Below are 15,747 nucleotides of genomic sequence, written 5' to 3' on the forward strand. Positions count from 1 at the left end.
GGCTCAGTAAGTAATAATAGCCTATTCACTCTTGCTTTAAAGACACCGAGGCAGTGGCGTAGCTAGAGGATATGGCGCCCGGGGCACCAAATTTGCGCCCCCCCCCCCCCCAAACTAAATGAACTAACGAAAGGGTCACTTTGTTACTTATTAAAGTTTACTTACATATAACTTAGACAAATACAGTGTATACAGGGCGTCCCAAGACTATGGGATGGGACATCAAGGGAAAGTACCTTAAATATCGTAGATAGGATATTTTGCTGAAAGAAGACATTATTTTAATTTAAAAAACAATTTAAACTGCATTCATAGATTTTTAAATAATTACATGGTTGAACCGGGAATCGAACCCGCTACACGAGAAAAAAAATCATCCAAAAATAATCCTTATCATGAATCCTTTCGATCGGTATGATAAAACTACAGGTGATTTTTTTCTCGTGCAGCGGGTTCGATTCCCGGTTCAACCATGTAATTATTTAAAAATCTATGAATGCAGTTTAAATTGTTTTTGAAATTAAAATAATGTCTTCTTTCAGCAAAATATCCTATCTACGATATTTAAGGTACTTTCCCTTGGGGTCCCATAGTCTTGGGACGCCCTGTATGTGTTTTTTTGGTACATCGGTGGCTAACAAGCTTACGACCCACCTGATGGTAAGCGGTCACCGCATCATATGGACGCCTACACTCCAGGGGTGTTATATTACATGCGCGTTGCCGACCATTTTAAAACGTATACACTTCTTTTTTGGAGGTCACCATAGCCTGTAGCCTCTCGAGAAAAGGGAATCTTATTTAACTTATTGTGAATGAGCTCCCTTTTCTCGACGAATTTCCTCTCGCCCGCTGTGAAGGGAATTCCTCTTAAACCGCACAGAGCGCGACCATGTAGATTCTAGGGTGTGAGGATAAACACTCTGCCTACGGCGAGCGGTGCAGTGATGGCAAGCTGTAACCGATGGCAGTTGCCTAGTTAGACAGCATGTTAAACAATTTTTCCGCGTTTTAACCGTGGTACCACGGCTTTTGTACCACAGGGGACCACGGGTAATTTTTTTTCCCCGTAGACCCACTGCTCCAGTTTTAAGTTATCTTTTTGAATACGAAACTTTCCGTGGGCCCACGGGTCATTCCTCAGATAATTTATTTCCCCATAGACCCACTTCAATTTAAGCGTAGGTTGGTAGGTACGAGTAGGTAGGTTAGGTAGCCTCAGATGCCCGAAAAGCCCGCGAAGCGGGGCTCCGTCTAGTTACGTTGTGAAGACCAGGTTTTTGGAGAAGAAACAATAAATTTGCAATTTGCTTACGGCAATTTATATAACGTTTCACGTTTGTAAAATGACGACGCCGTTTGTGATAATTAAATGTAAGAGAATGTAATAATTAAACCTACCTATAACCTTCCAAATATGACAACGGTGGTCCACGGGTAAAATACAGTTCTTTTCAATTACCCGTAGTCCCATTTTGGTGCAGTGGGTCTACGGGGAAAAAAAATTACCCGTGGTCCCCTGTGGTACAAAAGCCGTGGTACCACGGTTAAAACACGAATTTTTCAGACAACAGCTCATTGTACTTTACCTTTTTTTTTTCTTTATAAGGCAAACTTTTTTTTCGCGAGATCGGGGTTGGTCCCGTAGTAAAAGTTGCTCAGTAAAATCCCAAAACCTCCCTAGCAACGGGAGTGTAGTTATTTTTAGCCACCCTGTATAGGAATCCCCAGTACCTACTGTCGTCCGACAGATACGCAGCAGCAGCTGCTATTGGAGCAGGTTCCGTCTACTACGGCATATATGTGCTTGCCGGACAAAGGGCTAGCGATCCATTTGCATAGGTAGTCTCTTGGACAGTCCATAAGATGGTAACTTCCCGACAGGAGACCCCTGACGGAAAAGACGCGCTAACATGGGACACAGCTCTGAAGCACTCAGCCCGCTCGCCTTATAAAATGAAAGCATAGTAACTCCCGCCGAATATCCCTCTGCTTGATAGGAGTACCTAAAAGATCGGCTTTCTCTTTTGAGCTGTGGGCCAGATTACCATCCACATTTCACACTTCACAGTGGTGGTAAATACGACTGACGAAAGTATCCCTGCTGCTGTGCTTTTGGCAAGGCGGAGAGGTAGTCTTTTGCCCATTTTTGCGCCCCCCTTTGGACGGCGCCCGGGGCACGTGCCCCCTCCAACCCCCCCCCCCTAGTTACGCCACTGCACCGAGGTCAAATTTCCCAGGAAACACAGATGACGGGAGCGCATTCCATTCCTTAATCGTCCTTACAAAAAAGATGAGGCAAATCGTTTTGTGCGGACAAATATAGATGGTCAAGCAAATCTTGTCAGTAGAAAAAGGCGCGAAATTCAAATTTTCTATGAGACGATATCCCTTCGTGCCTACATTTTTCAAATTTGCCGCCTTTTTCTACTGACAAGATCTGCTTGACCAACTATAGAATATTAACAACGAACGGGTGCAGTCGCTTTGCTCCTCCCGCCTGGACGTCCGACATTCACATAGACCTAGTATTAGGTACATAGATGAGCTATACGCGTGCCTCCGTGAGGGATAAAACATTCGCAAAGCGACAATATTAAAAACACGTTTTAACATTCCTGACAACATACCAAAAACAATCTACGTAATTCGGTCGGGTTATTTGTTGCCCACCATAAACCATATAAATAAATTTTGGTGGGGAACAAACAAAAAGTGAGACTGTGACAAGGACAAGCAATAATACCGCTTTCTCTGCTACTCCTACTGAAATTGCCATAAGTGCATCTGGTTCGGTCGTTTAGCCCCACCCCCGTGTCATCTCTATACACCGTGTTTTTATTGAATTCCGTTACCTTCGGGGTATGGATAAGTACGTTTAAAGCAGGCCACTGACGAGCCTTCCAAATGGATGCCGTTACAATGGATTCATCCAAATGGAAGGCATCCTAATATTAAACATTGTACGTGTTTGACATTCACGGACCGATTTTGGATTGCAGCCACGCTATTTGGACTGTTGGAAGGCTCGTCAGTGGCCACCTTAAGAGAACTAAATGGCGTAGATAATTAAAAAAAAATCTTTTTTTCCTTTTTTTGTAGAAATATTAAGTTTTAAAAAGTAATTAAATGTAGCACATAGCGTTGTAGTATTACATTTGACTCAACCAAACAATTGAAATCTGTGACATGTCAATGTTATTTTGAACATAAATCGACCGAGATTGTACTTAAGTTTAATAGCAGATGTATGAACTCATTCTTAAACACTTATCAATATGTAAACCGGCACTAAGGCAAGTGTACACGCTTGTAGAGGCCTTATAGGAAAAAAATAAATTATTGATTATCTCCGAAATTGAGTTAATTAGAATATTGGTGTCTTTGAGAAAGTAATTTGATTTAAGCTCAGGAATGCACCCTTGAAATTAACGGAAATAAAAAAAAACACGGTGTATTATTGTACCTCTATGACGTCCGATGATGAAAAGGGAAAGGTGGGATCAGGTCGTGCAATTCTTTTGGGTTATTCCCACTAGTTAACACCAAGTTCTTACGGGTGGTAACTACTGGGATTTTTTTCCCCACCTGTGGTAAACCACTGGTAACTACTGGGAATTTTTATTCCCACTAGTTACCACTGGTAAAAGGTGGGAATTTTTTTCCCAGTAGTTACCACCAAAATATTGCTAGAATGCAATACTAATAAAAACAGTATAAATACTAAAGGATAAATGTAGCGTGCTGTAATAAATAATTATACATCAGTTAGTGATTCAGTAAACTGCTTTAAAAGTGATCAAACATATTAAACCAGTTTTACCGGTATAAGCGTAAACACTAAAGTAGAAGAGTCTCATTCTAGTTAAGAAGAAATTAACTTATTATCCGGATTAAATTTATCTTATTAGCTGTAAATTGAATTACATATTTATACAAACGTACAATTCTCAAAACTCAATTTAAGGTTGTTTTATGCGATTTTAATTACTTACACGGTCTTCCGATAAACATATTTTCCAAAAGAATAAAATTTAAATAAAAAAAAAGTAGTGTACCCTCTGACTACTGATGCCCCACTGGTAGAGTGTTATTACCGTCCCGCTAGCGTGGGTGTTTAAAAGCAATCGAGCCAACCAGCGTAACATGACCGAGCGATGTACCCGAGCGTAATTGGAATGCGAACCTACGCTGGTTAGTCCGAGCAGTCAGCCGTCAGCCCATCCGAAGCGCGCCCTAAGCGGTTTTAATAACAACCATGCCCTTTTATTTAGCCTGACTACAAATTATGAATACCTACATATTCCAGCTCTGCGTCGTGTTATAATACTTATAATAGAACGAAATGAAGTAGCTCTAAATAATAAAACGAAATCAGTTCTGTCCGTTTTTGACTGATTGGTTTGTTCGTTTGTATAAATATGTAATTCAATTTACAGTTAATAAGATACATTTTATTCGGATAATAAGTTAATTTCTAGTTAACTAGAATGAGACTCTTCTATTTTAGTTTTTAAACTTATACCGGTAAAACTGTTTTAATATTTTTGATCACATTTAAAGCAGTTTACTGAATCACTAAGCGACACATAATTATTTATTTCAGCACGCTACATTTATACTAAACTATTTATACTGTTTTTATTAGTATTGAATTCTAACAATATTTTGGTGGTAACTACTGGGAATAAAAATTCCCAGTAGTTACCACCAAGCCGAGTTGGTGGTAACTAGTGGGATTTTTTTTACCAGTGGTAAAAGGTGGGAAAAAATGCCCAGTAGTTACCACTGGTAAGAACTTGGTGGTAACTAGTGGGAATAACACATTCTTTTGCGCACTCCCTAGGATATATCCGATAGAACACCGATAGACATGTAACTCGTCGGCGATGATATTATGATCGAGGCTTTGTAACTTTGATTTGACAGCCATCGCCAAAAAGTATATGAGCCCGGCGCTCTATCGAGTCCAGTGGCCTATTTTATAAAGCTACAAGTTACAATTTACAAGCGGAAGTCTCTTTCTAACCCTATGTGTTAGAACGAGACTTCCGCTTGTAAATTGTAACTTGTAGCTTTATAAAATAGGCCACAGGGCTGCCAGCTGATAGTCGGACCAAAAAAAGTCTGCAGCAGATTTGATAGCCAGTGGCAGCAGTATTCCATGCACGAGCGGACCTATGTTTAGTGCCGCCTCACCTTAAATAGGACATCAGGTTTTGGTAGCAGGCCTGGACTCAATTGTCGACCCGAAATTTTGGTTGGATTATTATTGTTCTAATACAAAGGCCGCAATGAGACTACCATAAAAATTTTGTTTTGTACCAAGTTTTGTTTCTTTTTAAAAATAAAGGAATGTCTCCTTTAAGTAAAATGAGCCAGCTTAAGGATTTAAGGTAGTTTCCCTCCAGGGCCCGACTTATCTTTCCACCCTGTATATGGCATCCTATTTGAAAGCAATCCTACAATTATGGTCATACACGCCAAATTTGTCAAAATTGTTGTTATTACACCATCATCTGTAAATATGTAGTTAGTTAATAAGTTTGTGCGTGTATCCTACTAACATTTGTTGTAAGATTTAAATTAAAATGACGAAATTGATCCTTAGTTGGCCTTAAATAAATTAAATTAAATTATTAATCACAGGATAATTAAATAACAACAATCTTAACAAATATAGCGTGTATGATCATGATTGTAGGATTGCTTTCAAATAGGATCAATAAACATTCTTTGAATAGGTAGGTATATCTTCCTTTGACGTGGCTGCTATAGTCTTCAGAATTTGATTTGCCGTGTGATCATCGCTTTCTGGTTGCAACTTGGTGCCATCGAGGAATGTCCATAGTATATAGGTATATGAAAGAAAAATATTTATCACAATACCTTCTACTACTACAGGGCGGCACCTTTAACCTTATTTTGGCAGTGATAATAATATATCCTTACTTAATATAAAATAGGTTAGGTGTCTACATAATTGTGTATCAATAATATTTTCAGTGGCTCATCTCTGTTATATATATGTCGCAGTCGGATCGTATAATCCGCCGTATTACATTACGGCTAGCCGTTTTCAAAAACAGGGGCGTTTTGAAATGCGGCGGTTTAACGATTAGCCGTATTGAATGCGGCTGAATGAGTATCCGCCGGAATGTATTCGGCGCCATACGTTCTTCAACTCGGCTAGCCGTAATGTAATACAGCCAGTCATTAGCCGCCGCTTTGACAGTTTTTAGTTCCCATTTTTAACACTCGTGGCGCTGCCTGACAAACGCTGGGGTGTCCATCAAATCTGGAGTTTGTCGGACTGTTTCTTTTCAAAAAAAAAATTCCTTTGCAACTTAACTAGACGGAGCCCCGCTTCGCGGGGCTCCTATTTCTGGGCGGTTTGCCCTTCGGGCATCTGAAGCTACCTAACGAACCTAACCTACCTACCTATTGATTAAGTGAGACGTCCGTGAAAACATTACACTTTGGGGAAGAAAGCGTAGGTAGGTTAGGTTCGTTAGGTAACTTCAGATGCCCGAAGGGCAAACCGCCCAGAAATAGGAGCCCCGCTTGCGGGGCTCCGTCTATTTAAGTTGTGAAGGAAATGTTTTGGAAAAGAAACACATGTAGTGCGGTGGGACCATGGTAGAAATAAATTATATTGCAAACATTGTCAAACTCCGGTTACGTAGGCGACCAAAAGAACTTGTCACTCTACAATGTACGATGCGGCTAAACGTGGGCCGCCTTATTGAAGAACGTATCGCAGTGACAATCCGGCTAATCGTCGAACCGCCGCATTTCAAAACGCCCCTGTTTTTGAAAACGGCTAGCCGTAATGTAATACGGCGGATTATACGATCTGACTACGACATATATACTAGCTTTTCCCCGCGACATCTTCAGCGTGGAATTATTAATTTAGGTAGGTAGCTATTATTTTATTCAATCAGTTAAAGGGTAATTTCTTGAATGAAAACTACCCTTTGTCATTCCCCGGGACTCAAACTATCTCTATGTACCCAACTAAATCGTGCACCAGCGCCGGTGCTACACCGCGCGGGCGGGACAGTTCCTATTGACAAAGTTTGTTGTCCAGTTTGTGTTAAGTCCCCATACAAAGTTCCATCCCTTTAAGGGATGATTTCTGGAATAAAAACTATCCTATGTCCTTCCTCGGGACTATAATACCAATCTCTATACCATACCTATTTCAAATAAATCGGTTCAGTGGCTTAAGCGTGAAGAGGTAACAGACAAGACAGACAAACAGACAGCCACACTTTCGCCTTTATAATATTAAGTATGGATATGCACTAGTCCAAGCACCAAGGGCGTGTAAGCGATAAGATAGAGATTCCGTGTCGGTAAAAGACAATAGATAGGTACCTATATTAATAGTTGATCGCTGGCTGTTCACATTGCCGGCGAGGACTCTCTTTGCACTCTTTACTCGCAGCGATAAAAGCTGTCAACGATAAAGTCGCTTAGCGGTAGGTACTCGCTAAGCGATGTTCGCTTGGCGGTCGGAGAGACCATGCGACTAGAAAAAATAGTCGTATTGTTTTACCACATCTATATCGATATTACTAACGAACCTCTGTAACTCAAAAAAAAAGAAACTGTATTTTTACGTGTCTATGTATAATCACCTGCCTAATACGAATTTTAATGTGTTTTTAAGACTAACAAAAACCTACAAGAACCTCTCTAAGTCGATGCACTCTATAAGATAAAACCTCGTTAACACGAAGTTTTGGCGTTTCCCTTGAGATCCGTGCTATCGAGGTTCCACTGTACTACTATTCTGTGACTAAGGTTACAATACTTAATTCACGAAGGCTGATATTTGCTTGTAGACCTTCATCATCATCATCATCATCTCAGCCATAAGACGTCCACTGCTGAACATAGGCCTCCCCCTTGGACCTCCACTCGTACCGGTTGGAAGCGATCCGCATCCAGCGTCTTCCGGCGGCCTTAACAAGGTCGTCCGTCCATCTTGTGGGTGGACGTCCTACGCTGCGTTTGCTAGTCCGTGGTCTCCACTCGAGCACTTTTCGACTCCATCGGCCATCTTCTCTGCACGCAATGTGGCCTGCCCATTGCCACTTCAGCCTGCTAATCCGGTGGGCTATGTCGGTGACTTTAGTTCGTCTACGGATCTCCTCATTTCTGATTCGATCACGCAGAGAAACTCCGAGCATAGCCCTCTCCATAGCTCGTTGAGCGACTTTGAATTTTGAGATGGGGCCGATAGTGAAAGACCACGTTTCGGAGCCGTAAGTCATCACTGGTAACACACATTGATTAAAGACTTTCGTCTTGAGGCACTGAGGTATGTCGGACGAAAAGACATTACGTAGTTTCCCGAACGCTGCCCAACCAAGTTGGATTCGGCGGTTGACCTCCTTCTCGAAGCTTGTAGACCTTATTAACCTTAAATACGGTGTTTAAAACGTCAAACTCGCATTCAAAAACTCGCTTCGGTCGCAGCCGGACGCCCCAACTCGTTTCCAGTTTTATATTTCTAATCGCTTCTCGCTCATCGTTCTTGGTGAAACCAATGCCAGTATATTGAACCTAAAAAATAATATATTATATTTACATTTATAACACGAGGTACGATAAATATACCAATTATTTTACACTACTGAAAACTGCAACTAAAACGTTCGATATGTTTCGGAAATGTTTGGGCACAGTCATTTGTAAGGTCAAATATCCTCCCATCACCCATCTAATTAAATAAAATGTTCCGTAGGTTGTATGTATAACTTATATACAGGATACAGGTGTATAAAGACGGGCCAATAACACCTGCTTTGTAGGTATCTTAGTTCAGTCATTATAGATTTTGACCTGTGAATAATCAGTTCTTGGATTTTTTTTCGTAGGTCCCTCGGGGGGGTCAAGGGAGTATAAATTCAAAAAGTAGACTGAATCAGGCTTCTGTGTATATTCAAAAAACGGTTTTTCTTGAATAACTCGGGCATTTTTGATTTTACAGTAAAACCGTGAGGACAAAAATTGTAGGAAATTTGATTCTCTACAAGTTTGGTCCTCACAATTTTTCTTCTAGGATCGAGATTTTGGAAATTAAATTTTAAAAAAAGCGACAAGTTCCTAAACCTACGTATAATGAACACCAACTACGCCGGTATCGTCTTGGGTTGTCCCATTCGTTTTTCGTCAAGTTCTTAAATTAGTCCTATTCTGCTTTCGTCACCCATTCTACATTCGTCACAATCGTCGGTGGCTTTCAATGTAGAATGCGTGACGAAAGCAAAATAGGACTAATTTAAGAACTTGGCGAAAAACGAATAGGACGACCCAAGACGATACCACTACGCCATATTGGTTAGTACCATGCAACCCCGCGACCCGCCCCGGCTTCGCACGGGTTACACAAAACCTTAACAGATTATACAACTAAATCTTCCTCAAGAATCACTCTGTTGATAGATGAAAACCGCATGAAAATCCGATCTGTAGTTTTTGGGTCTATCGCGAACATACATACACACAAACAGCGCGGCGGGGGACTTGGTTTTATAAGGTGGAGTGATTCTATACTCGCTGTGGTCAGTTCTCTTCCTCCCTCTCTTCCGCCCGGGAGGGTATAAATAATAAATAATTAAAAGCCTAAGCCGAAACACCTATTAAATACTTGTCATGGAGAAGTTACTTTCTGGTCTTCATCAAAAAGTTCCATTCACCAAATAGCACTGTTTAAATGCAAATGTAAAAATATACTATAAGTACCTATATATAAAATATTTGAAAAGTTTCGTCTATTCTTTCTGGAACCCATCACCAGAAATAGGTCTCGACTAAAATGATGCTTAAAAATAACTTGCAGATTAAACATAACGAAGAAGACATATTGCCAAACGTGAAATACGCGTCGTTAGGGTGTTCCAGCTGGTCTTCATCAGCAGTTCCACTTCATTAAATATCACTCATTTTATTTAATCTGAATGCTTGATCATCATATGATTCAACAACAAATTTAAATGTATTATGTCTGTAAGATTAGACGAGTTAGGAATAAATTCTTACGGAATGATCATTCACAGAGATAGGTAGAAAGATGGACAGACGGACGGATGCACAGACGGATAGACGGACAGACGGACGGACGGACGGACAGACGGACAATAAAGTGATCCTAAAAGTGTCCTGTTTTTTCCTTATGAAGTACGGAAACCTAAAGAATTACTTTCTGCTTATCATAGCGTTCTTTCTTTAGACATACGAGTACTTTATAGTAAGTAATAATCGTATTAACTTTATTCCTCTTCAACTCGATACCTACACCCGTTCCCGAGATAAAGGGCCTTGACTTGACAGACAGACAGACGGACGGATAGACAGACAGACGGACAGACGGATAGACGGACGGATAACGAATTGATCCTTAAAGGGTCCCGTTTTTTCCTTTTGAGGTACGGGACCTAAAAAAATAACTTGTACTGATCATAGCGATCTTTGTTTGGACATATCGTATAGTAATACTCGTATTTACTTTACACCTCTTATTACATATTTCGGTCCCTTTTACATATTACTTACATAGGTGAAAGAAAAACTATTAAGTTAAGTATGTATACCTATATATATACTAATATTATTTATAGTACCAAAAAATCTACTTACTAACATACCTACACGTAATTTAAAAAAACCGGCCAAGTGCGAGTCGGACTCGCGTTTCTAGGGTTCCGTACATAAGTCCGACTCACGCTTGACTGCACATTTCTAATAGGTTTTCCTGTCATCTACAAGTGAAGATTTTATGTATTTATATTTTGTGTATTTTTTGTATTTCAAAATTTTAGACTTAGTAGTTTCGGAGATAAAGTAACTTTTAGGCTATTTTCTTAAATAACTTCGAATAAATGTATTTTAAAATTATTAAAAAAAAACTACTACTAATTTACATATGTGTACCAAATTTCAACTTAATTGGTCCAGTAGTTTTGGAGCAAATAGGCTGTGACAGACGGACAGACAGACGCACGAGTGATCCTATAAGGGCTCCGTTTTTTTTCTTTTTGACGTACGGAACGCTAAAAACAAACCTCCTATGAGTAGATCCACTTCACTAAATGTCACTTTTTTTGAACGTAAATACTTGCTTTATTGATGAAAACACAAAAATCGCTATATGTATGCCTACTTATAAGATTCGAGGAGTTCGGATGGACCCATCATCAGAACTGGGATTTGATAAAAACGGGATACCTATACTTTAAAAAAAAATCCAAATCGGTTCACCACCGCCAACCGGTTGAAATTCTAACCTACGAGTAAGTAGTGGCTTACAAAATTAAAAATACCTACTTTCCAAATTTCATTATAATATAGTTTTTGAGTAAAATTGCTGTGGCATATGGACGGATAGACGGACAATTCTACCTTAGTGTACTTATGAGCTTAATCACAGAATAAATAATAGTACTAAGTACAGAAGACTCACTCTCTAACAAAACGCGTCTGTTACGATCAGCACAGATATGGCCGCTAGGTGGCGACAGCGCCACGCGCGGCTTATGGCAAACCCCAAAATTGGAGCCGAACGGACGTACTTTTAGCTACCTGTAGCAAAGCAACGAAATCGCGGAGTGAGACACGTCAGTTAATATTTACTTACTTCTTTTTTTTACTTTGAGACATTCTTAGCGGTAAACGTATTCGCTATGGCCGAAAACAGTTTATAGATGATTATCTTATATCGATGCTTTAAATTATTGTTGCTTTCCCACAGCCATCGTAAATTTATTATCTTTTAAACTTTCGTTTTTCATGCGTTCCTGAAACCATAAAGTAACTATAATCTGTGCTGAAACTGAACAAATCTGTACACATGAACACTGAAGAACGTGAGATTGATGGAAGAAAATAATGCCAAAACCTGAAAGCTGAAATCTAAATTTGAAGAATGTAGCAGAATGCATTGAGCACTGTCAGTTTTTTGATATTCCATATTCCATAATATCAATATCCAGAGAGGAAAATTGCGACTACGTTTGTATGGAGAACCGGACATCCCCTTGCCTCTTAATAATATGCTTCGGCACATGATTACACATATTTATATGTAGGTACGTGCATTGTATTTCCATATCTTACAAGCAGAGAGCCAGACGGTGCTTGCTGGATATTGGTTTCTGAAATCTTCGACTAAGTCTTGGGTCATATGAAAATAAAGTTCTTTACATAACATTGTATAATATTTTCCTTTTTCATAATTTTTTTATATAATATGCATTTTTTTCTTGGATATAAATTTATTGACTTCGATTGACGTGTTTATTATTTTCGTTACTATGACAGCGTGAACATTGAAAAAAAAAAATATAACGTGAAGGTTGAGTCCGCAGGTGAAGGTACAGTGACATTTATAGTTGATCAAGCAGATTTTGTCAGTAGAAAAAGGCGGCAAATTTGAAAAATGTACGCGCGAAGGGATATCGACTCATAGAAAATTTGAATTTCGCGCCTTTTATAACTGAAAAGATTTGCTTGACCATCTATATAACTCACACAAGCAAGAAGCACCAACGACGATTTAAATTAATATGATAAGCATTTAAATAGCAACTTTTTGGCGTTTATCGTGCGTACTTCTATTCGTCTTTTGGGAAAAATTACCACAAACAAAGGGCCTACGGTGAAACACGAAATTCCAAATTCGTTAACTGCCACTCTATCACTCTTGCATATCCGAGCGATAGAGTGGCAGATAAAGAAATATCGCTTTTCGGGTTTCGCGGCAGGCTGTAAACAAACCGCCTTGATCCATCAATGTTATATAAGTAGTTGGTCAAACCAATTTGTCAGTCAGTAAGAACCGGGAAATCTATAGTCGTCCTTTTCTTTTGGGTGCTAGTACTAGTGTAAAGTGTAAGACAAAGATTGTATGATTGTCTCTGTCTATGATTGAAAGGAGACAACCTTTGAAAAAACTATATTTATTCGAAACATCTGTGAAAACTTGATTACTTATGCATGCAAATTTTCAGCTTAATTGAACACCCGGGAAGTGGGTATTTAGATTTGATTGATACAAACAAACAACGGGGCAGGTGAAAGTGAAACTACATAAAAGCTTGTAAAAATGTGGCTTCTGGAATTTCCAAGTTCTATTGGAATTTCAGATGAAAACGTCCTTATTGCATTTGAAGCATAAAGACGTACCCTTATTATTTTATGGAAAGCCACAAATAACAACCAATTCGAGGCTACTATTATTAAGGTGGCAAAATACGAGTAGGTCAAAGTAACTCGTAAGCCTCGTAACACAAAATAAGTTTCACAGAACAAAATTATTTACATATTCTAATAAAAGGACTGAAGTGTAGTGCTGCGAAGAAACGGTATTTTAATGACATAATTTTATTATGGATACCTATACATGGTAGAAGAAGACAAGTAGGCATGGAATCCTCCATTTTGCGTGGTCTGACGCATCTGGCCGGGCTTTCCCGATTTTCTGTCGATGTCTGTGAAGACCTTTCGTCACAAAATACCTAAAATAATAAGTTTTAAATTAATCAAAAACTCTCCAGTTTGCTATTTATTCAAACTGAAAACATCCAAATTTCTAAGTCGTTATACGACCGGTGTCTTATATGCCACTGAAAATTCAACATCAATAACAACTAATTAGGCATAGCGTCCAATGTAGAGAATGGCACAGGCACTTAGTTCTTACGAATTTTACCTGAATTTATTAATCAAAGGAGCTGATGTAAAAGTGAGTTGGGAAAGTTGGCAGCTAGTCGCCGAAGGTCCGGTTTTCCAGAGTTTAGCCCCTAATCAAGTAATCATGCACCTCACATACCCTGGCTCATGGCTTAGGGCTTTTAACAACACAATAAATGCTTATTTTGCCGCTTTCTCCACTATCTCTCCCTGCCATCTAACCCAGAGGGGAAAAATATATACCTTATTGTGGCTACTCCATCTTCCTCATGATAATTATTTTACTTCACAGAAAAGCAATTGGTTAAGATAGTTACAACAAAGTCATTGTTAATAGCCGGGGTTAGGACCCACGACCATTGGTTTAAAAATTATACTTTTTACCTATATGATTTGTAAGTATGTTTATAATAAATCTGTTTTCTTTTTGCCATTTTGAAGTAGTATTGTATCGCTTTATATTATTATTTGTCAATTATTTTTTTAATCATAGACAATTGTCACATGTTCGTTTCATGATAGATCTACACCCACGCAACTGCATGTCATGTTCTTGCGGTTTACTTTTATAACGCCAAGATCGAAATTTGACTGCTAACTCCATCTTGCGTCCAGTAGAAGAATCAAAGTATTGTAGAAAAATGAGCATGCAGTTTACTCTATGCCGTAGGATCCCCTTTTGAATGTCATAAATCCAAATATGGCAGCCATACCCATCGACAAAAAAGTCTAGTTTCATTGACAGTTACGATCACAAGTTGTCAAATGTAACAACTTGCGATACATTGTGATCCTAACTAGAGCTGGGACACGTTGGCAAAATGCGTACCAAAAGTACGTTTCTATGAAAATACCAGTTTTACGTGTACCACCCCAAATAGGCAATTTACGTGTTTACCGTACTTAAGCGACTTACAAATAAGGGTTATTTATGCAAATATCGACTTTTCATTAGTCTGATCTGACGTATCGTGACGTTTTGAGCCAAGGCCATTAATCAAATGACATATTAACAATGTAAAAATTATTTCCATTATTTTTTGATCCAACAGACACCCAGACGACTGTCTGTTAACAAAAAAATATTTTACTTAAAGTAAAAATAAGAATGGAGGTACGAGGTGTTGGCAACTTCATATTTGTTATATTTCGAAAAATAGAGTCCGTGCTTTTAAATACTCTACAAACAAAACGTCGTCCATTAGGAAAAACCTGTCCCAAAAACTATTTCAGTACAACACCCCCACCTCTAGTGTGGATAGAGTTCACTGACAGGTGGTGATTGTACGCGATTCCACAAGTCATGATTTATCCGCATCAACTGGATATCCTCATGATACGTCAAATGTCCGTTCTCGAATACACCCCCAGATTCTGATACCGCTTATAGGTATTAATGTTTGTCTGGTATAATTAGCAGCAGAAGTAGCTAAATGAACCAAGTGATAAACACACTTATTATTGAAACAATAATAGAATAAGTTTCTCTTTCAAACAATAATGATTTGATCAGATTAATTTGAACACCACACCCGCAGGTACATAATTATGCTGCTGACTGTAGAAGTAAAGAATCCACCAAATAGACAATATCATAAAAACATAACCAATGGGTCATAGACAGTTAAGCACTCCCGTGTAAATAAAAGAGACACGGCGATATTTATAGCTCACCGCTGGGCGAGTAACTATAAATATTGCCATGTCTCTTTTATTTACACGGGAGTGCTTATCTTTTGTTCGTGTTTATAGCCGATAGCTCATAGCTTACTAGCTCGCGGTGGGACCAGTGCCTAAAACTTGGGGCCCATTTGAAGAGAATGACAAGTCGTAGCTTGTCTACCGATTGTATCCCCTTCCCTCCACCCCACGGTATAATAATATACTCCGCCTGGTACTCTCTTCCCGTCTTTTCGTGGTCACGTCACTGACACAAGCCTACGTCATCATGCGACAGCGCTATATGATAATATGCGATGGCGCTATATATAGCGGCCATGTTATTGTGACGTAGGCTTGTGTCACTCTGGGAAGAGAAGACCA

General features: G+C 39.2%; 1 protein-coding gene and 1 long non-coding RNA gene across 6 annotated transcripts in view; both read right to left on the minus strand.

The window, feature by feature from the left end:
* The window catches only part of LOC134673397 (sodium/calcium exchanger 3), a 217,329-nt gene that overhangs the window by 9,659 nt on the left and 191,923 nt on the right, over positions 1-15,747 (minus strand). The window lies entirely within an intron of this gene.
* LOC134673125 (uncharacterized) lies at positions 7,528-13,567 on the minus strand. The gene is made up of 3 exons (XR_010099420.1): positions 13,409-13,567; positions 11,651-11,810; positions 7,528-8,577 (listed from the first exon to the last, which is right to left on the minus strand). It is a non-coding gene; the product is annotated as an uncharacterized LOC134673125 (long non-coding RNA).

This window comes from Cydia fagiglandana, chromosome 18, assembly GCF_963556715.1.
Source record: "Cydia fagiglandana chromosome 18, ilCydFagi1.1, whole genome shotgun sequence".
In the NCBI taxonomy this organism is placed as follows: domain Eukaryota; kingdom Metazoa; phylum Arthropoda; class Insecta; order Lepidoptera; family Tortricidae; genus Cydia; species Cydia fagiglandana.